The sequence below is a fragment of the Triturus cristatus genome, chromosome 2_1 (genome assembly GCF_964204655.1).
Source record: "Triturus cristatus chromosome 2_1, aTriCri1.1, whole genome shotgun sequence".
NCBI lineage: Eukaryota > Metazoa > Chordata > Amphibia > Caudata > Salamandridae > Triturus > Triturus cristatus.
This window is the reverse complement of record NC_140581.1, coordinates 451,397,162-451,420,452: the sequence shown is the minus strand read 5'-3', so window position 1 is coordinate 451,420,452 and position 23,291 is coordinate 451,397,162.

The window sequence follows — 23,291 nt, the reverse complement described above, 5'->3', positions numbered from 1 at the left end:
CCTTTTGAAGTGCTCCAAATGGATTATATCCAAATAAACAGATGTAGAGGTTACAAATATGTCCTGGTACTAATGAAGCAGGTGTCCCTTCTGTTAGGGTATACCTGGAAATTTCATTGTGTGCGACATCCTGAAGCAGCAGGCCTTGTAGAAAGACATAATCAGACATTAAAATTTTGCGCAGACAAAGGTATAGACTGGATGGTAGCCCTGCCGGTTGCCCTCTTTTACATGCGAATGGTAGCTCATTCTAGAACAGGCTTATCTCCCTATGAAGTGGTCTTTGGTAGACCACCAAAATATGTGGGCACTACAATGCCTAAAAGATTACTTATGTTGACAGTAACATGCTGACAGATTACCTGGCTTCCTTGATGTCTGCACTACTCTCTTGTTGTTCGCAGGTTGCTGCCGCCTTCCCTGACAACACCCAGGTCAAAGAATACTCCATCGCTCCTGGATGACAGGCGCCAAAGTCAGTGCTCTGGACCACGGGGACGGCCGTTAAAGTCAAAGTGCACCTTCACCACTCTTTTACAAAGGAAAAAAAAAACTTTGAACTTGGATTTTGAACAACATTTTCTAGAGGAGAATGCCCAGAAGTTTCCACAAAGCTAAACCTTGATTCAAAAAGTCAGAACCCGTTTGATCAATTAAGTCCACTAGGTGGTGAAGCGGTTGAACATGTATTCTGGCTCGCATAAGATCTTGGACAATAACATAAAGCAAAAATAAGAGAGCTAGATAAGAAGCAAATAGATGTATAGTGACTGTAATTTTTCAATCTCTTATGTGCATCATGATAATATGTATCAGCTTAATACTACATGCTATTTTTCCTCCTATTGCCTCACTCTTATACTCCTCCACTAATGATACCATAAAGCACACCATAAAGCACACATTTAGTGATCTGCCATCCTATGAGCTATCATATCAACTTGCCTTACGCAACAATACCTTTATTCAGATGCTGCACCATTCACATCAGACTAGCAATGCTACAGACTGCTGGGTCTGTGGCCGACTCCCCCCCTATCAGAACTATAAGGGAGTTTTTGCCCCTTTTTCTCTATCCGTTCACACACAATGGCTCCTGTGGAGCATGGTTTAGTTTGATTAATTCCCTAGATTCGAATTCCGCAGTTTATCAAGACAACTGGGTATGGGGAAACCTGAACTTAGTTTTGCTTAAAGTCTGCTACCCTAACAAGGAGGGACTTCCCAAAAGAACAGGAACTGATCTAAGAAATGAAGTATATGGATTAGGTAATTTTACACTTAACCTCATGATCCTGAACGTTGAATCTGAAACTACACCAATCTTGCCCGCCATGTCCGTATTCCCAGTAAAAGAGGAATTATGTATAAGAAAGAATGGCTCCATACACATGGGCCATAGTAAATGCACCACTGTAATAAAATTCAGTGATCAAGGCAAGTCTACATTTAGAGCTTCTCGTCATTCCTACTTTATATGTGGCCAGACCGCATATATACGCTTACCTCTAGATTGGGATGGTACCTGTTACATAGCATTCCTCCTACCACCTGTTTTCCTAGCTCCTCCTGATTATCATAAAAATACTCATTTAGTACACAATAGACAGCAGAGAGATCTCCCAATTGTCGATTACACTGAAGCAGCATGGGAAAAATACACAGATTTCAATAAAGGTTTCTTTCCCTATATAGGTACAGTTACCAATAGTAAGCTGATACGTAGATTAACCAGAACCCTTGAAGCAGTAGTGAACGAAACTATTTCCGCCTTAGGCAATTTAACAGAAGAGCAGTCTGCTATGCGGATTGTTGTGCTTCAAAATAGTCTTGTCCTTGACGTTATCCTGGCCGATAGGGGCGGAGCTTGTAGGGTCATCGGATCAAGCTATTGCATTTTTCATACCAGAAAATTCGCCATCTGTATATAAAGCCATAACTCGCCTTCATAAGATTGTAAGCCAGATACACCAGAATCCAGGCACCTGGACTTGGTCCGGTTGGTTTTGGAGTGTATTATCTACCTTTGGATGGAGGGTCCTATCCTTCCTAGGTATTGGCCTTCTCATACTATTCAGTTGCTGTCTATGTCTACAATGTGGACCAGCGATCTGTGGTCTGTGTGCCACATCGTGTATTCCACCACCAAGATTTCATTCAAGATCACGGAAGAAGAAAGAAGAACAAATGATGCTATATGAACAGATCAATGGATTGATGAAGATTGATATCTCTTGAAGGGCAAGTAGGGGACAAGGAGGGAATGTGGAAATGTGGATTCTCCTGACCAGTTATGTCCCCTATCTTGGACCCCAACGGTTCTATATGCATGTTACAAGTACATGTATGTTCCCTCCAGTTCCAGTTTCGAAGACGCAAACACATGTGCGTCCACCGTTAACATGTCCTCTGTCAGATCCGCCATGAATGGGCTGGATATTCGCTTCCTAAGTATGAAAAGCCACCGACTTTATATGGCTCAGTTACTCCCTTTTTACAGTTCAGGCGAGTAGGCCCGATTCTGTCCTCAAAGCCTTTCCCTGCTCTCTGCCTCTGACAGCTTCAGCTTGAGCTCGCATCTGTATCCATGAACTTTGTCCTACTCCCTGTGCAGCTAACGGTGCCTGCCTCGGCCAGTTTTCGCCTGCCTGCCAAGAAGCTGTATTTCACCTTCGAATTATCTATTTTGCTCCTCAGCCGATGCATTCCTGTCTAGTAGTTTAAGTAAACATTCTTCCAGCTACCAAGCAAAAGGCCCGGCCTCTCTGTCCTCATGCAAGTAATTCATAGCCCTGTTACCATGGAATATTCCTACCCCCTCGCATTTAGTGTAGACACTTAGACGTTTGTACACGCACACACAGTCAGTATAGAATAGATTCTGTCCGAGAGCCCTTCCCTTGTAGATAACATAGTTCTTTAAACATAGGATATTAGATATGATTTGGGATTAGGTTGACATAACCCCAGACTTTTGTCTCCACATGTAGAGCTAAATGTCAAGTCCCCTTCACCCTCTAGTTGCGCGTCAATCACACGTCATGCTGCTGCGCGCGCATCTCTGCCAAGTATTTCTGCTGACATTGCGAAATCATCTCCAGGTATCCACCCACACATGACAATTTACCCATTATCATCAAGTGGACGCCCACATGGACGCCCACCCTCACGTCTACTTACACGCCCACATGCTCTTATCTCATTCTCTCTTGCTCTCTTGCTTACGTACAATTGAGAAATGTATATATACTGTACTCTGTGAATAATGTTTTGAGAATATTGAGAATACTTTTCAGCCCCGTCCAGATCCTTTTTGGTGATGGAGATATTCTCCCTTTGACTCGAGTTATTGGAATAAAGCCCTTTATGAATCTGATACCACAGACTCAGCCTCTTGCTTTATGCATGATCTTATTGATATCTGAAAAATTATGACAGCGTGATATTTTATTTACCACAGGCAAACCCCCCACTGTTCACAGCTTTGGACCATGTGCAGCAAGGGTTGGCTGCTGGGCCTCACTGGAATCCAACCCCAAGAATGTCCTCCACCACCCCAGACATCCACCCACATTTCATGTTTTTACTTCTCTTTGTTCATTTTTCACATGTACCGCCAGATCGCTGTTTAACCTTCACCCCTAATGGTACCACGGTACCATGCAAACTTCCCCGAGAGAGCTTACACAGTACTGCGCTACTATGGGGGTGAAGCTTGGATGGGGGTACTGCAGGAGTACCTTAGCACCTCACGGGAGGGCCGCTTTGGGTCCAACAGGAGTACCACAGTACCCACAGCATGAAAACATTTTTATTTGCCTTTTGGCCCTGGGGTGGTTCCCTCTGGGTCCACCCCAAGTGCCAGAGAGTTGGGAGGTCCTTATCCTGCCTCCTTAAACATTATTTTAATAGTATTTTCAGGACATGGTGACCAGGTCCCTAAATCCGGTAATGGGTGCCATATCATTTTCAGCAGCGATTGCAGCCAGCCAATCATATCACACAGTACTTCTAGACGGTTCCCAGTTCCTGAGATACAATGCTCCCTCTGTCAATTAGAGAACCATATTTTTCTAATTTCTGGTTCCGTGAGAGTCCGGCGGGACTAACCATCTAGATATGCCTAACTTTTTAACCCCTTCAGACCCAACAAGAGCACCTCTTTAAATGTAAATTTCTCTTAAAACAGGTGAAGGGATTTACACCAAATCTCAAAAAGCACACTTTTTTTTATTTTGTTTTTGTATAAGAGTTTTCTGTGTAACAATACATGATGCAAAGCATCACATCCATCAACAGTGCTACTTGGAATTCAACGTACAATCGGACAGAGTTACAAAAAGAGTTACAAAAATACTGTACAGTGTAAGTGTATCTACCACGATCTAACCACAGTGGGTTTAAGACTTCACTTTTTTTAACAGTATGTCATGGATATCATATAAAGGAAGCACCATCCTATCATTCCCCACATCTATATCATAGTGCTTGACCAAGGGACCCCACACCATAAAGAACTTTATCGGGCAGCCTCCTGCCTTATAGGTGAGTTTTTAAGCTACCATATAGAGGTCCATCCCTGATCTCCATTCCCAGAGAGTGGGTGCCTCAGGGGCACCCCAGTGTTTGGCCACATCTCAATTCGCTACTACGAGTTCCAGATTGCTAAAGAGAGTTTTAAAACTGGGGGCTTCCACTTCCGTGGGTATCACCAACAGGACAAGCTTGAGGTCCATTGGCAGGCACTCGCCTAGTATCTTATTAAGTTCCTCCTCTATGGCATTCTAGTATGAGCATATTGAAGGGCAAGACCACAATGTGTTTATAAATGACCCATCTTCGTCCCCACATCTTAGACAATTAAGGCTTCTGTCCTACTAAATCTACGAAAACAGGCCCTATCATAATATATCCTGTGGAGAACCTTAAACTGAATAAGCCGTGGGTGGGATTTGATTGCAACCTCTCTTGGGTGCATCAGGGATGCCTCCCAGTCCACGTTGCCCTCAATTTCGTTAGGGTATCTAGGACGTTATTAGGAATGGTCTTATATGTCCATGAGACTGTTTTCCCTACTATCCCACCTTCCAATGGCGCTTATTCTGGAACATTTTCTATTACAATCTTTTCTGCCTGTCAGGCATGATGTAGTTGCAGTTATTTAAAATATTGTGTTTTATGTAGATGATATTCCTGTTGTAAGGAACTAAAGGGGATCAGTGTGCCTTCATCTATGAGGTTGCACAGCTTAGCGATTCCAATTTTGGCCCACTGTCCAAAACCCTTCCGTTTCCCAAATTCCTTCAGACATGTTCCTACCCAAAGGGGTGTTTCACATGTCATTTTGTCAGTCTCTCTGCCCCTTTCCAGGCATCAATATTCATCTGGGTCTCTGTCAGTAGCTTCTTTGACTCCTTTCCCCCATATAGGTAATGCAGGTATGAGCAGGTTTGAATTTGGACCCTCTCCGGACCATAAGTTGTGTGAACCCCGGGCATATACCTCCAATCATTGACCAGTATAAAGTGAGCTGCCCAGTAGTATACCTAGCTGTCGGAGAGGGAGATTCCCCCATTATATTGATTCCTCTGTAGTGTCCCCAGTGCCATCATAGGGTGAACCCCATTCCAGAGGACTTCACCATCTATTTTAACAAAAAAGTTGTCTGGGATATTATGGTATGTATTTTGAAGGATATACTACGTGCTTCAGGAGTGTAACCATCTTGTACATGGATGCCCTTCCTAGAAGCTGCAGAGGCAGCATCCTCCACCTTTCAACATCCCCATGGAAATCCGCAAGTACCCTCCGAATGTTGTGATCTAGGCTGACCTTTTTGTTTGAGTTCACATATACTCCCAGCTACTTAAATCCTTGCCTGTCGATTCACAACTGCCCTGAGCAGTCCTATTCACCAAAAGGACCTCCAGCCGGTTATAGGCTCATCATATCCCAATCCATTCAGTAACCCTGTGAGCTCTGTATTTTTCGAATATCTAAAATATTTCTGGTAGCGCCTCTGTTGGCCGAGTTACATACAAATGGATATTGTTGGCACACAATGATATCCATTTGTCTCTTGTCTTTCCCTCCCTCTCTCTAAATCCAGAGAGGTACGGATTTATTCTGATTATACAGGCTAGGGGCTCCAGCACAAGGGAGACCAAGAGGGGGCCCCCTGGCCTCGTACCCCTCTCAATGGGTAATTCTGTGGACAGCTTTCCATTTACCCTAACTCTGGCGACTGGGCTTTTATACAGCTGGTCTATCCTGGCCATAAATTTGGATGAAGAGTTATCCATTTTGCTTTACATTTTTGAATCTTTAAATTGATTTTTTCAAGATTTTGCTTCTCTGAGATTGTGGTACGATTGTACGTTGTGAATGGTGGCATTATTACCTTCTTCTTTCAGTATGGTATTTGACTTACTGCATTACTTGGTCTGTTAATTTCCCTCTGGGGCAGCACTATGTGGCTCATTGTCTCATACATTGACTGTTTTGAACTATATTATGGCCCTTTAGCCAACTTGGGCTTTCATTACATTGTTGAAATATATTTCAATATGTTTTTAAAATAATTGATTAATATGATGATAGGATATCATATTTCCTCTGGAATCATTTTTCAATTGTAAATGGCTGTTTTTGTAACATTATAATTTTGAATGTGGCATGGAGAATGTAACACACTTATTACCTTTGTAAACTGTCTTCCACATATCTACGATGTTTATCAAACCACTGCTATTTGTTTTGCAAGTTGGTGAGGCCAATCAGTTTGAGAAAAGCAATTGTGCTGAAACGCTTCACGTTGTCATCACCTTGGACTGCTGGTGTCTTTGTTCTATGGAGCAATATTAGATCTAGATATATAGATATACATATCAATCTATATATATATATATATTCACTGAAAAAACACAGGTTTCAGGGATGTTATAGTTAGAAATTTGCATTTAAAAAACCTTAGAAATTCACTAAAAAACATAGGTTTCAGGGACGTTATAGTTAGTTGGACATTTTACTCTTACAAAACCATAGAAATCCGGCCGTTATAGTTAGTTCAGCTAACTATAACTCGCACCCCCACAATGCACTGCTGATGACGTCACATATTACATCATTCATGACATGGTCAGTGACATCACTGATGACATCACTGCTGACATCATCCAGTGACTGTGTGTTTCTATAAAGTTTAAATATGTTTTATATATATGCCAAGGTGTATTGAAGAATGAGTGGGTGTATAAGTGTCTGGATGGAGGATTTAGTAGGTGTGTGACTGACTGTATAAGTGAGTGATTAAATGTGTCTTACTGAATGCATGGGTTAGTGACTAAACTGTGTGAATGTCTGTATCAGTGTGTCTGTTGTTGTGTAAGCTGCTGCATGGGTTGGTCAGTAGCTACATGAGTGTCTATATGGGTTATAGATTGGTTGTCTGAAATTCTGTATTGGTGCCTGAGTGTCTGTGTGACTCTGTGCATAGATGTGTGAGTGGGTGATTCACTGGGTGTACAGGCTCAAGAATGCATTTGTGAAGGGCTGTATGGGTGGGTTAGTGTATGTATGGGTGTGTTGTTGAGTGAATGGATGTCTCAGTGGTACATGTGTGAGTAACTACATATATGAAAGGCAGTATATATGAGTGTTGGAGAATATAAATGACTATATGTGAGAGTGAGTGATTGTGAGAGTGGTTGTATCGATGAGTGTATGCTTGTGTCAGAGATTGTAGTAGAGAGTAAGTATGTGTTAGTATCTCTATGAATAAGTGAACTGGTGTGTGTATAACTGTATAGGTGAGTACATGGGATGTGATTGATTCTTTGCATGACTGACTAGGTGTGTGAGTAACTCTATGGGTGAGTCGTGGTGTGTGCGTGTTTGTATAGGTGTATGAGTGCATATGATAGTGCTGTATTGATGAGTGACTGCATGTATGATTAACTGTATGGTTGAATGAGTGGACATGTGTGGAGACCTAGGAATCAGTGAGTGGGTATGTAGTAACTGATATTGGTGTGTCTATGGTTTCGAAAATGGTAGTCTGCATTTTAGAGTGGGTGTATCAAAGGTTATATTAGGGTGTGAGAAGATGCATCAGATTATCATGTGGATGATGTCATCAGTGCTGTCATCAGTGATGTCATCTGAGATGTCATCAGTGATGTATATGCAAGTAAATGTATGTTTGATTCTTTATTAGCATGAGTGACTATGTGTGTGAGTAACTCTGTGGATGAGTGGCATTGTGTAACAGGATGTATAGGTGTATGAGTACATATGATGAGTGAGTACATGTATGAGTGACTGTATAGGACTGTTCGTGAATGAGTGGATGTGTATGTGGATCTTAGAATTACTGAAGAGGCTGTTGTAACTGGTATTGGTATGTCCATTGTTTTGAAAATTTTAGTCTCTATTTTTGAATTTGTGTATCAAAGGTTATATTAAGGTGAGAGGAGGTCTGCCACTCTATCACAAGGATGATGTCATCAGTGATGTCATCAGTGATGTCATTTGAGATGTCATCAGTGATGTCATGAGTGATGTCACTGACCATGTCATGAATGATGTAATATGTGACGTCAGCAGCAGTGCATTGCGGGGGCGCGAGTTATAGTTAGCTGGACTAACTATAACTGCCGAATTTCTATGGCTTTGAAAGAGTGAAATGTCCAACTAACTATAACATCCCTGAAACCTATGTTTTTTTCAGTGAATTTCTAAGGTTTTTTAAATGCTAATTTCTAACTATAACGTCCCTGAAACCTGTGTTTTTTTCAGTGAATTTCAAAGGTTTTTTTAATGCTAATTTCTAAGTATAATGTGCCTCAATCCTATTTTTTTTCATTAACTACATATACATTTAAACAAAAGTTGAGAATAATTTATAGTTTGGAAAACTATATACATTCTTTCTTTTTTTTTTAAAAAATAAATATTTCACAGTAGTCGCACACCCTACGCACACCCTGCACAATGAATGCGCACATCCTAGTAGCGTGCATTGTAGGAATCGTGCTGGGGTCGCGAAGTCGGTGTAATTTGGAAAGCATGAAATATCTTTAATTAATTATCAATAAAAGATTTGCTGTAAGTGCTTGTGTAATTTTATTTCTAAAAGTATTTTTAAACTATTATTTTCAGTACACTCAGTACGAAAGCAAATTTGCTGTGTGCATGATGTATGCACGTAGAGTGCGTGACCCCACTGCGCATGTATTTCCGGGGTCGTGCCGTCATCCCGCCGGGGTCGCGACTTCGGTGTATTTTCAAACTTGAAAAAATGACTAGTGAAACTTTGAATGTGATATTACAGTGAACAGTTTTGCTAATATACTTATTAAAAGTTTATAGACATTTGTATTTATAGTATATAATCATGTATACGATATTTCGCGTGTGCGCAATGGGTGCATGACGGGTGCGTGCACCCTTCGCGACTTCATGTCAGCACAAAAAAAATTATCTGATTGGTTGAAATCAATCTCATTGTCAATGAGGGAGGATCCATCCTTCTGATATTTCCCTTACTTTTTCTCTTTGATACAGAGAAGACCTGTTTCCTGCTTCTCTTTATTATTATACCTTTGCTGTGTGTTTCTTTATTTTTTTCTTCAACTATGGCTTCCAGTCTTGCTTCAGTTGATCCTTTGGCCATTGAGGAGGAGGAAGAGATGGTGCAGCCCAGCAAAAAAAGAAAAAGTATCGTCTGGGCCTTTTTCACCGTACCTGAGGGTGAAAAAAAGGTTAATGCAAGAAAAGTTACATGCATTATTTGCAAGAGAGTGCTGTCAAGAGGGTCAGAGAAAAAATATTCATGTGGTACCAGCAGCATGAAGAAACACATGGAGACCATACACCCAGTTCACCTGGCAAGAGAGGAGAGGAGGAGTGAGTTAAATTCTTCTGCAAAGAAGAGCCAAATGCTCCATCAACTTCAGCACAGGTTCCATCTGGTCCAAGGCCCCACATTCTGCCTGAATTTTTAAATGCTGCAGTTAGTTGCATAAAGTGCGACACCAAACTGTGCATTGGAGAGCAGTGTGTCGATGTGATATCTGCTGCTCTAAAAGCACATAAATGTTATTTTTTTTATAATGTGCTTTGATTTTTGTTGGAGAGATCATTTCCAGATCTTCAAGTTTTTTTTTTGTTTTTAAAATAAAAAACACAAAAAAGTAAAAAAGGTTAAAAAAAGACATTTTAAAAAAAAATTGTTCCCCCAAAAAAACTTTCTTACGAAGCCACGTCTACTGGTTAAAAAAAGAAAAATTACTTAAGTGATTGTATGAGAGTATGGACACTATATGGGTGATTGGAGATTTGCAAGTCATGGTTATTTTATGAATGTTTGGGTAGTGGTAACGTGATGGTTAGTGCCTGGGTCATTGCATGAGTTCATGGGTAGTGACTGGATGATTAGAGTACTGCAAGGAGAGCGCATGGTGAATTTATAAGTGCTTAGGTATTGGCGGAGTGATTGGATAAGTACATGGTGCTAGCTGGGTGATTGGAGGAGTGCACAGCACAGGGAGTGGCATGGTGATTGCTGGTCTACATGGGTAGTACCTGGGGAATTCAAGGAGTGAATGAGAAGTGTGTAAGGAATTAGAGGACTGTATGGGTAGTGCATAGTGGATTGCAGCAGTGCATGTGTTAGTGACTGGGTCATTGCACGAGGACATGGGTGCTGACACAATGATTAGAGTACTGCAAGGAGAGTGTGTGAGTGAATTTTTAAATGCTTGGGTATTGGTGGAGTGATTGGATTAGTACAAGATACTGGCTGGGTGATTGGAGGAGTGCATGGGGAGTGATAGTGTGATTGCTGCAGTGCATGGGTAGTACCAGGGTATATGAAGGTACGAATGAGCTGGTTAGAGGACTGCCTGGGTAGTACACCTGTGATTGTACCACTGCATGTGTTAGTGTCCGGATCGTTGCATGAGTACATGGGTAGTGACTGGATTACAGTACTGCAAGGAGAGGGCATAGTGAATTTATAAGTGCTTGGGTATTGGATCAGTACATGGTAGTGGCTGGGTGACTGGAGGAGTGCACGAGGAGTGACAGGGTGATTGCTGGACTGCATGGGTACTACCTGGGGAATTGAAGGAGCTGATGAGAAGTGTGTAAGTGGTTAGAGGACTGCATGGGTAATGCATAGGTGATTGCAGCAATGCATGTGTTAGTGCCTAGGTCATTGCATGAGCACATGGGTAGTGACTGGATGATTAGAGTACTGCAAGGAGAGTGCCTGAGTGAATTTATAAGTGCTTGGGTATTGACGGGGTGACTGGATTAGTACATGGTACTGGCTGGGTGACTGGAGGAGTGCACGGGGAGTGTCATTGCTGGAGTACATGGATAGTACCTGGTAAAATGAAGGTGCGAATGAGCAGTGTGTAGGTGGTTAGAAGACTGCATAGGCAGTGCATATGTGATTGTAGCACTGCATGTGTTAGTGCCTGGGTAATTGCATGAGTACCTGGGTAGTGACTGGATGATTAGAGTACTGCAAGGAGAGTGCATGGTGAATTTATAAGTGCTTGGGTATTGGCGGAGTGATTGGATTAGTACATGATACTGGCTGGGTGACTGGAGGAGTGCACGGTGAGTGACAGTGGGATTGGCGGTCTGCATAGGTAGTGCTCAAAGGATTGTAGCACTGCATGTGTCAGTGCCTGGGTCATTGCATGAGTACATGGGTAGTGACTGGATGATTAGAGTATTTCTAAGAGAGTGCATGGTGAATTTATAAGTGCTTGGGTATTGGCCGAGTGATTGGATTAGTACATGGTAGTGGCTGGGTGACTGGAGGAGTGCACGGGGAGTGACAGTGTGATTGGTGGACTGCATAGGTAGTGCTCGAGATTGTAGCACTGCATGAGTTACTGCTTGAGTCATTACACTGGGAGTGACAGTGTGATTGCTGGAGTCCATGGGTAGTACCTGGGAAAATGAAGGTGCGAATGAGCAGTGTGTACGTGGTTAGAGCACTGCATGGATAGTGCACATGTGATTGTAGCACTGCATGTGTTAGTGCCTTGGTAATTGCATAAGTACATGGGTAGTGACTGGATGATTACAGTACTGCAAGGAGAGTGCATGGTGAATGTATAAGTGCTTGGGTATTGGCAGAGTGTTTGGATAAATTCATGGTACTGGCTGAGTGACTGGAGGAGTGCACGGGGTGTAACAGGGTGATTGCTGCACTGCATGGGTAGTACTTGGGGAATTGAAGGAGCGAATACGAAGTGTGTAAGTGGTTAGAGGACTGCATGGGTAGTGCATAGGGGATTGCAGCAGTGCATGTGTTAGTGCCTGGGCCATTGCATGATTACATGGGTAGTGACTGGATGATTAGAGTACTGCAAGGAGAGTGCCTAAGTGAATTTATAAGTGTTTGGGTATTGGCGGAGTGATTGGATTAGTACATGATACTGGTTGGGTGACTGGAAGAGTGCACGGGGAGTGATAGTGTGATTGCTGGAGTGCATGCGTAGTACCGGGGAAAATGAAGGTGTGAATGAGCAGTGTGAAAGTGTTTAGAGGACTGCATGGGTAGTGCATAGGGGATTGCAGCAGTGTATGTGTTAGTAACTGGATCATTGCATGAGTACATGGGTATTGACTGGATGATTAGAGTACTGCAAGGAGAGTGCATAGTGAATTTATAAGTGCTTGGGTATTGGTGGAGTGATTGGATAAGTAGATGGTACTGGCTGGGTGATTGGAGGAGTGCAAGGGGAGTGACAGTGATTTCTGGACTGCATGGGTACTACATGGGTAATTGAATGTGTGAATGAGCAGTGTCTAGGTGGTTAGAGGACTGTATGGGTAGTGCAGAGGCGAATGTAGTAGTGCATGGGTAGTGTTTGAGTTACTTAATCTTACCTTTTCGATAGTAGATATGAAAGTCTTTGAAACAATTTTTTCAGTTGTTTTTTATAATCTAAATTTTAAAAACTTTCAATCTTTAGAATTTTGGTCTGTAAAAGAAAAGAAAAAATACAGTTATAACATATAATATTATAGTTTAAAGTACACAACATAATTTTACAATTACATAACAAATTCAATTTGCCTTTTTTGCTGCTTTCAGAATCTATTGTTCACATAGACAGTGATTTCAATGTTGTTCTTCATTTAACAGTGGGCAAAAAAATACAATCAATAAGATTGTGAAAAAAAAAGCAAATCTGTGTTCAAAATATTTAGAACAAACTCAACTATCTGTTCACGTTTCCTAAAATAAACATCCTCAATAACATTGCATATAATACAAAAATGAAATTTATGAAGAGCTTCTTTCTAAAAAAAATCTAAATACTATATCAAAGAACAGAACCGAAAATTAATTGAAACAGTAATTTTTCACATCTTTCCTATAGGCCGAATGATGTTTACAAAATCATTTGCATTAAGAATATCCAAAATAAACTTCTTAATTCATACTGATATCTTCCCACTAGGCCGAAATATATTTTTGAAATTGTTTGTATTGAAAATTACCAAAATAAACTCATTAATTAATGTTCGCACCTTCTCAATAGGCCGAATGATGTTCTCAGAACTTTGGCATAAAAAATATTAGGTATGAATTTGGTAATTCATTAGGCAACCAATATTTGAAATGCAAATGGGCATCATTACAATGTGTCCATCCTTTATTGCACTTTAAATACACAATGTAGTGTCCAGATGTTGTAGAATGTCCATCGTGGATAATAATTGCTACTGCTTTGAAAGTTCTTCCTGATATTGATAGTTGACTTGCCACAAATTTTTTAAATAAAGTTTCCAATTTTCTTACATCTGCTCTTCAATGTTGTATCATTAGAATGATATATTGTCCAAATCTTTCTATAAATAATATTGATGACATTTCTGATGTGCACTGACTACACTCCATATTTTGATTAGCTGATTTAACTAATTTGTTAAAAGACACTGTTTTACAATCTGGTATTGACAAATATTTGAATCTTTCAGTGTCTGTGTTAGTGGTAGAAGTAAATGTACAATATTCACATTCATGTCCCCATCTGTAACGAAGTCCAAACAAATTTACAATTTGTATTCCTTCATATTCCAATACTGCAAGCATAAACATAAGAAATTCCCGAGCATCTTGCTGTACATTCTGTGTAAATTGTGAAGAACCAGAACATATATGCATAAGATTCCGAATGACAGAAACACTTTGGATTTTAGTTTTATGAGTTCTCAAGTTTTCAAAAATAGAATGCAACAAGGAACAAAACCTTTTTTCTCGATTCTCCATAATTTGTTGTTTGAGACTTTCTAGAAAAAATACGACGTTCACAACTACATTACCATAGCAGTTGATACCTGAACTATTTTCAAACTGATATCCTACAATCTCTTCAACAGTTTCCTTTTCCTTTTTGTTTGGAATCTCAACATTCTCTTGATTTTTTTTCTACTTTCCAACCTCACTATAGAGTTTCTCATATGTTGGTTTTTGATATACTACACGCTTTTCATATACAGGATATTCACCTAAGTTGGGAGCATACAGTCTTCTTAACCGATTACACTCTCTTACACAATTTGCATCTGCACTAATCTTTTTCTCATCAAAATCAATCAAATACAATCCAGATAAAGTTCTGACTAGGGACAATGCAACATATGCCATTCCTTCTTTAAACACAGTACTTCCATTGTTTACCGAAGCATTGTCTACACTTAAACCTTGAGATTTATGAATGGTCACTGAATATGCTAAAGAAAGAGGAAACTATTTTCTATGAACATACACATCTTTAACAAGCAAAAAATGAACAGAACAATGTTCAATCTGTTTTACTTCTTCAATCTGATCAAATTCAATCTTTAAAAATTCAATTCCATCTCTATTTTGATAATTGAAAAAATCAACAACTTTTCCCATTGCCACATCCAAATTACGCCACAAAATTACCTGACAGTTTTCACATACATATAAATTATTTTCTAAACCAGTAGTCTTAGATATAGATTTTTCCAATGAATCCAATTTTGTTTTTAATTTTTCTGTCAAAATAATAGTAATTCCTTTGTGCTCTATTTTATCAATGGCTTCCATTTTTATTATTTGTTGTTTTTCCAGCTTTAAAAGTTCTTCATTGAATGTAGAACACTCTTGCAGTGTGGGCTTTAGACAGATTATAGATTTCTTTTCTCCAATTTTTTTGTATATTATTTCCAGAGCAGTATTTTCATTTGGAAACAGGTTTGTTAGTAGCCGACTTTGAGAGGCGTGGCTTGGATGGCACGGGGGATGGCTGCCTGAGTTTGCTGCTCCATCAGATCGGGGGAGATGATCACTGTTCCCGAGAGATACAACGAGCAGTTAAAGGCGCTAAAAGCACCTCTGCGCAACGGAATGCTAGCTACAGCTGCTGATGCTAACGCAGAGACACCCGCGACCAGAAAAAGGTAGGAAAATCATGAAAAGTCCAGAGCTACGAGCTCGGAGACAAGAGTGATGGTGGCCAAAATGAAACCGAAACCTGGAAGTTAGTAAGTTCCACCGCCATTGCCAGCCAGCCAGCCAGCCGATAAAGCCAGCGACCGAGAGACCAGCAACAAAAAAACCCGGGACCAGTACTGGTGAGCTGAGCGGAGAAGGTGCGGGAGTGCGGGAGAAGAGGCTAGTCTGCGCATTGGTGGACCCTGCATGAGGGGTCATAAAATTCAAAAATATAAGAGGGGTAAAAGCGGCCTCAATGGTACTGTAGAGTGCAACACAGGAGAATGCAACGTGGGGTAAGACAACCCAGGGGGTAGCAGCAGTTGCAATAAGCGTGCACCTGGACAGAGGCACCCGAGGACAGACAAAGGAAGGAGAGAGGGTGGAGCCTACACGAGGTCTGCAAATACGCAACTAAGGGGAGATGGTAATCTGTGCCTCAGAGGAAGTAAAACGCCGCTGCCACCAACCATAACCAGCCAGCACTGGTGAACTTTTGCGCGTCTGCTACCACCACTATCAACGTTGCAGAGAAACCCTGCTAGATCAGAAGAAGTGCCCACACGAGGGACACAAGACGCAAGGTAATGGCGGTCGCAAGACGATACAGAAAATGAGCCTCAAAGGTTTGTCAGATAAAGTAAACATCGCCGCCATCTTCATCAGGAAGCCAAGTACAGATGTTGTGGCAAGAGAGGGGGCTTATGGGCACACCAACAGTCCCAGTGTGAGGAATCTGTAAAGAAATACAGGTGAGGGCCGAAAAGCGAGGAGAATAAGGAGCCCCCACTCGCAGCCCAGCCAGGTTTCTGTGAAATTAAATGGAAAGCACATGCTGAAGTGCAAACCAAAGGCGATCTGCTACAACCACACTAGAGGCACAAAGAAACGGGTGCGGTGCGAAGCGGTACACCTGAGCCCACGCACCAGGCCTCTATGACGTCAACAGTTTGGTCAACAGGATCTGGCACAGAGCAACACTCGTGAGCGCCCATTGGGAGAGGGGGTGAGAAGCGGTGGACAGTAAAAAGGGCGAACCTGAGGGCAGACTGTGGTGCAAGGAGAGAGCCTCACAGCAATCACACAGCAGCCTCACAGGAGTCTCACAGCAGCCCCTTGTAAAGAGCGACCTCCGGGAGGAGGAAAAAAACAAGGGCAGGAGCTTAGCTGGTACCACTACCATGGGACAAGCAGACAAGCAGGAAGCATCTGGGGGTGAACCAACAGAACGTGAAGGTTGCGCATCCCACAGGTACCAGCCTACCATCCACCTTTGCCTGACCCACAGCATAGTGGACCGCCGGGGAGAGGCATAGATGTCGCCTTCCTAAAAGTGATAGTGCTGCCCGAGCACTTGGAGATCTCTCAGCCAAAAAGGAGAAGAGAACCCAAGACCCAAGACCAGCGAGCGACCCCCATATACACTGCAAGGGCACCGCCAACAAACGCACAGCAGGAGTGCACAAGTTCGGACCCAGGCGACATCTTGGCACTAGAAGGAACCCTCCACCAAAGGAGCCAACAAATAGCGCAACTTACACCATCACACGGAAGGGCGTGGAAGGGGGGTTTCCCAGCGCAAAAACTCCGTGGCAGCTTAAAGAACATAAGTGAAGGCACGCAGCTGAGTAGACTACCAACAAGGTAGGGATCTACAGAGAACCCCAACAGAGGTAAAGCGGACCACAGCCAACACAAAGTCACAGCAGGCCAGGAACAGTGAAATTTGGCAACACCAAGAAAAACCAGGGACTCACAAACATGGCGGAGAGGGAATCAAGGCTAAAGCAACAGCTTAAAAAGAACAAGTGAGAACCTACGGTATCCGACTCACCGCTCAAACAGAAACCAGACATCAACGGCACACTAGAGATGATCCTAAAAAAGCTGGACCACAAAGCAAACCACAGACGTGATACAGCTAGAGATAGCAGTGATCAAGGCCAACATGCATACAGTTAATAACAGACTCACTGCTGCAGAACAAAGAATAAGTTATATGGAAGACGCAGGCCTAAGTTCAAACAAGGAGCTGAGGTCTTTGACAAAAATCACAGCTACACTCCAGAAACAAACGGCGGAACTGGAAGACCATAACCGGCGGGGGAACATCCGAATACTAGGAGTCCTGGAGGGGGCTGAAGACACGGCGGGCTCATGCTTGACCTTTCTTGAAGATCTGATCCCCAAACTCACATATCTAAAATTAGACCGTCAATTTGAGCTAGATAGGGCATACAGAGTCCCCACCTTCAAATCCACAACAAGGAGTGTGGCCCGGCCAATAATCTGCAAGCCTCTGAAATTACAGCACACGGAAGCCATATTCAACTTTGCACGTAAAAACCATCAGATCTCATGGAAGGGGCAGAAGATCATATTTACGCAGGACTACTCTAAACCCACAGTGGACACTAGAAAGGGGTTTCTTGCCTTACGGGACAAACTGAGAAAAAAACCATACAATTCTCTTTTATTGGCCCCGCCAGATTCAGGATAAGTGACAGCAGTCGTTCCCACATTTTCGACGACCCTAAGGAGCTGACCAAATACTTGGACGACAGCCAAAGAAATGGAGACATCACAAGCCGGGTCCAGCAAAAGGAGAGCCTCGTCTGAGCTGGGGAATGAGTGACTCAAAGCATGCACAAGAGACTCACAGCCAGCAGCTACCTCAACAACACCATCTACCTCATTAGCTACCTCATAGCTACCTCAATAAGCTACCTCAATGCACACATGAAGTCTTGCCCATGGACCCGCGGATCAACGAACATTTTTTCGTCGGCGACGGCGGCACCTGGACACTTGAAACTCGATGCTGGCTCTAAGCCTAAGAGACAATCCTGTACAGAAGCTGGGACAATCTTCATATCTTTTATCCTATATAGTCTCAGGGGCAAGTAATAAGGGCGGGGGAACACTAGCACTGAAATAATACAACTTAAAAGTAATGCGCAGCTAGATAATTCTAGGCTCTCTTGGGTACATAGAGACACGAATCTACAAGTCAGTTATCCCTCGAGAGACGGGACAGCGACCCTGTCATCGCACGTCCAGCATAACATGTTTTTGGGACGGGGGAGGAGCGGGAGGGGGATCGCTCAGCTCTTTGCTTTCTTTTTTCTCTATCTTCCTTTACACTTTCACCTCTTTTTTCTCCACAAAAGGGTTCTGGCAAGTACTGATAACCAACGTAATTGAGAGACCTAGCATATCTGCCCACACAAAACCGACACCCAGTCCACATGCAGTTCACAAGAGGCCTGTAGCCATACCGCAAGGGGAGAGTAGGGGGGGCAGAAAGCACCACCCTCCAGCTCAGAGTCCGGCGATAGCACAATCGCGAATTGGGTATTTAGAGATGACTCACCCTAGAAAATGGCCCACAGTAATACCCTCAGCCTGGCTTCTGACCTAAATATAGTATCCCTCAATGTCAGAGGGCTCAACTACCCTATTAAACGCAGAAAGATCTTAGACTACTTAGCTAAGTCTGAAGGAGATGTAATCCTATTACAAGAGACCAAACTATCCATGGAGGATGCCAGGCTAGTGAAAGGCAACTGGATCTCACAGACTGCTTGCTCACCTGCCGAAAAGAAGAAGCGTGGGGTCATTACACTGTTATCCAAAAGATCCAACCAAACACTAGAATTGTAGTACCACGATGAAGAGGGTAGACTTTTAGTCACACATCTGAGAAGGAGGGAGGAGCTAATCCTCATAGCTAACATAAACAGCCCAAACACGGACGACCCAACCTTTGGAAGGGGGTTTCACACACGCTAGATAGTTTCCCCCAGAACGACCTCATGGTGGTGGCGGGGGATTTCAATATCCCACTGGACCATATAATGGATAGACAGTCGTCCTGCCAATACCAGCCCACGAACGCACATATCACACTCAAAAATATGTGCTCTAAATTTAACCTCAAGGACCCATGGCGCCTCCAGCACCCGGACACTAGAGACTTTACGTTCTACTCCAATCCACACAATTCGTACAGCAGGATAGACTACATACTAATTTCAGGGCCCCACACACATCTAATAGAACACTGAGATAGCACCTAGATTAGTTTCAGACCATTCATGTATCAGTCTAAAGCTGAGCGCTGTCACAATGAAACCGTACCCCGGAGGTGGCGGTTTAACAGCGACGTCCTAGCAGACCCTGCGAACAAAAAAAAGATTGAGGAGTCCATAACGGACTACCTCAAACACAATGACTCACAGGGAACTAGTACTTCCACACTATGGGATGCCCTGATGGAGACTGTCCGAGGCACAATAATCAAAATTAAATCCAAAATAAACAAAAACACAAACCTGCAACTGACACAGCTCAAGCAGGACATTAAAAGCCTAGAAACGGCCCATGCCAGGGCCACACAAGATACCAAACTTTTAGCAGAACTAACAAAAAAAAGTATGAATACAACAAAATCCTGAGTGAGAGAGCGGGACTGTGGTTTAACAAATACAAGGCCCTTAACCTATGCGAAGCAAATAAAGCAGGGAAACTTCTCGCCTCCTACCTAAAACACAAACGCAGCCAATATACCGTCACGTCCATCACAGATTCAAACAACAAAACCCACACAAGACACAATGACATCCTCAAGAACTTTCAAGAGTTCTATCAGGAACTCTACAAAAACGACCCGACCATAGACCCAGAGGCATGCATAAAATACCTTAAAAGACTCGATCTTCCACAGCTAACCCGTGAAGATGCACTTAGATTAGGGCAAGAAATTAGCGTCGCTGAGATTGAAATGGCGGTCAAATCAATGAAAGATAACAAAGCCCCCTGGCCGGTTGGGTACACAGCCACCTTCTACTAGACCTTCCTAGAGCAGCTGAAACCTACCATGAAAAAGGTCTTTATAACTACTGTGCAGATAGTGGGACTGTGTCCCAATCCATGGCGGAAGCCAACATAATAGTCATTCCAAAGGAAGGTAAGAACCATTTGGCTCCCAAAAACTACAGACCCATATCCCTTATTAATGTGGACTGCAAAATATACGCAAAATCTTAGCAACCAGACTCAACTCTGTCCTCTCCCAACCTAATATGCAACTCCCAGGTGAGTTTCCTATGTACTCGGATGTCTAACGACAATACCCGTCTTCTCTGCCACATACTGGAGCATACGTCCACAAAGGCAGACCCAGCAGTAGCTATTACCCTCGATGCCGAGAAGGCCTTTGACAGAGTTTCCTGGACCTTCCTGGAGCGCTGCATGCAATCCTTCAACTTAGGGGAAGGGTATATACGAATGGTGATGGCCCTGTATGGGGGCCCAAAAGCCTGTATTGTCATTAACGGGTCACTCTCTGAACCACTTACGCTACAACGAGGCACAAGACAGGGCTGTCCACTGTCCCCCACGCTATTCATGCTGCCACTGGAACCCCTGATCCGTGACATCAAGATTAACACGAAAATAAAAGGGGGCGATATTAATGGGGCTGAAATAAAACTTGCCGCATACGCGGATGACATACTAACGGAGCAACCGAAGACCTCAATTGAGGCCCTGATAAACACCATAGGAGAATGCTCCGGGCACTCAGGATACAAGCTCAACAGGGATAAATCAGAATGCAAACCGCTAAACATCCACTGCACTAGGGATATTCTTGGAAGGTCAGGTCTAGTCTGGCAAACTGGATTCATCAAATATCTAGGGATACACTTTGGGAGTGACCTGATGAGCACACTAGGCCACAACGAGAAACTATTGCTAGAAAAGATAAAGAAGCTCCTGGAGGCCTGGTCTCCAAAATTCATAACGTGGTGGGGCAGAATTGAGACGATCAAAATGATGATCACCCCAATGATTAACTACTTGACCAGCATGCTCCCACTCCTACTCACAGAGGACTTTCACCGTAAGGTAGACATTCTGATCTATAATTTCCTATGGCGAGGGAAGAAAGCACGGATAAGCATCAAAAAACTAAGATTAGAGAAAACTTGGAGGGGTAAACCTAGCAGACTTCAGAATATTCCAAATAGCATTTCTAGCAAAACAGGGGTCTTACTGGATATCACCCCCTAACGGATACACACCGGCCTGGCTACAAGTAGAGAGGGCCATCCTGAACAATCTAAACCCCCTGGCGCTGTTAACAGCAAATATGCATAATCACGCCTCTGGGTCCATTTTAAAAACACAAAAATTGCCTTACTAAAGATAGATAAGAAAATGGAGTGCAGCATCAAGGGCTGTAAGTTGGAGTCACTCTGGGCCAATAGTAAGATTCTATACAAAGGGAAATGCCTGGCCTTCGACACATGGATAGAGAAAGGTATTTACCACCCATACCAACTGGAAGATGGGGCATACCCCGCCACGTTCGCAGAACTGAAGTCTAGACATAACCTAACAGACATTGATTTCTACAACTTTCTGAAAATCAAAACGGACCTGTCCAAGATCAAACTATCACCCGCACAACCGTCAATCTCCCAGTACATGGCAAACATCAATAAACTAGGACACCAAGTCTCACACCTCTACAAACTCCTATGCCCGAAAACCACCATACTCAACGATAAGACAATTAACTACTGGGTAAAACAATCCAAAAACACACTTAAGGAACAAGAACTGGCAACACTATGGGCCTCTGCCTCACGCAATAAAATCTCCCCGGTGCTCTCAAAAACAAAATTCTGGCTACTCCATAAGGCTTTCTGGGCCCCTGCATGCTTATGCTCACTAGGTCTCAGGGACGATGCACTATGCTGGAACTGTATCATGGAAAAGGGGGACCTAGCACACCTTATCTACCAATGCCCGACACTCAAAACATTCTGGGAGAAAATCTTTGGTTTTATAAATAGGGTACTGGGTTGTACGCTAACAACTGAATTCTCCTCCCTCGTCACCGTATTTATGACCGCAGAACTAAGATCGGAGCACAATAAAAACCTACTGGACCTGTTGCTGACCGCGGCGGTGAAAATGGTCCTAGCCAATTGGAAAGATACAAGTAAGACCTCATACAAAGGCTGGTTCAATTGGGTTACGCACCTCAGAGGTGCGGACAACATTGTACTACAGAACTCACCCTGGAGACCAGAAACCAAGGGGATGTGGCAATCACTCGACACATACCTAGACTTTTACAAACCCCCATGAAGCCAATTCGTCCCGGCGACACACCCCCTGACCCCCTTTATGTGCAGTAAAGAACGTAACTGAGCGCAGCTACTATGGCCCTACGGGTCGGTAGGTGGACTAACTTGTCTACCAATCTCGCCTCAAGCAAGTCAATGGCGTAGCAGCTTTGGCAGGCATTTATAAGTGTCATAACTACAGATCCTTTTCTGTGTCCTTCTTTCACCCCTTTCTCTCCTGCTTTTTTCTATCACCCTTTTTCTTATTTTCAGCAAGTCACCTCATTCGGGGTTAGCTAAGCATATGTTTCGAAGTGCCTGTAAACACTGCTGTACAAACTACGAATGGCTAAACCTATAACAGAAATGCTAATTTCTTTGCTTATAATTTTTTTTTTATGAAATACTTTCAAATAAAAAAGAAAAGTAGCCACTTTGCAAAGCTTCTTTACCATGTTCTATCAATACACCAAGGGCCTCATGTAGGAAGCCAAATACCAGTCGGTAACGGCCGAAATTCGGTAAATATCCCGTTACCGACCGGTATTTAGGCATTTGCTATGTAGGGGGCTGATTTCTGGATTCGGTATTTACCGAATCGGAAATTAAGAAATCGGTAAAATACCGATTCGGTAAATACTGAATCCAGAAATCAG